Below are 861 nucleotides of genomic sequence, written 5' to 3' on the forward strand. Positions count from 1 at the left end.
CCAAGGACGGGAGCTGGCATCACCGCCAGCTCTGTTCGCCAGGGCTGAGGGACAGATCTACCGACACTAGGCAGCGGGTCGGGACGGGCCCAGGCTGCTGAGCCGCTGGAGCTGCCTCGGTGCCGAGTGTCTCAGCGGGAGGCTGGCGATGAACTGGCACCAGTGCCTGCCTCATGCTGGGAGCATCCCGCGGCTGCCTGTCCTTCCCCGGGAGCAGGGCCAGGAAGGAGCCTCCGGAGCAGCTCGGCGCCCAGCCACCATCAAAAGGCAAATTGGTGGGACCCAGGGGAGAAGCGTCACCCTGCCGACACCTCCATCCATAGTGGGTCCGGGGAGCGGAGGGGTCCCTCCCCCAGGACATGCCCTGCTGGCGTGTGGAGGGAGGTGACTGCAGATTTAGCGGTGACAGGGATGGGAGAGCGCCACATGCTGTAGTGACTCACAGAGACATTTTCAAGCCCTCTTCACCACAAGAGGAAACGCTCGCTCGTCCCCTAGGAAGTGATGCTCTGTGCCCCGCATCTGCTTCTGCCTGCTCCGCTCTCTGCTGTTCTCTGGGCTGAAATCAGCTCCCAGAGGGGCTCAGCGAGCCCGAGGAGGCGGTGACAGGGATGGGAGAGCGCCACATGCTGTAGTGACTCACAGAGACATTTTCAAGCCCTCTTCACCACAAGAGGAAACGCTCGCTCGTCCCCTAGGAAGTGATGCTCTGTGCCCCGCATCTGCTTCTGCCTGCTCCGCTCTCTGCTGTTCTCTGGGCTGAAATCAGCTCCCAGAGGGGCTCAGCGAGCCCGAGGAGGCGGCCGGGGGAGAGGTGCAGGCGGCCAGCGCGAGCAGGACCTCTGCACCTCGCGGTGTCCT

General features: G+C 64.2%; 1 protein-coding gene across 1 annotated transcript in view; it reads right to left on the minus strand.

The window, feature by feature from the left end:
• Window positions 1–861, minus strand: part of TMEM173 (transmembrane protein 173) — a gene marked incomplete at both ends in the record, with an annotated part of 5,312 nt that overhangs the window by 2,869 nt on the left and 1,582 nt on the right. The gene's annotated exons all lie outside the window — the stretch shown is intronic.

The sequence above is a fragment of the Buceros rhinoceros genome, unplaced genomic scaffold (assembly GCF_000710305.1).
Source record: "Buceros rhinoceros silvestris isolate BGI_N320 unplaced genomic scaffold, ASM71030v1 scaffold27176, whole genome shotgun sequence".
Lineage (NCBI taxonomy): Eukaryota > Metazoa > Chordata > Aves > Bucerotiformes > Bucerotidae > Buceros > Buceros rhinoceros.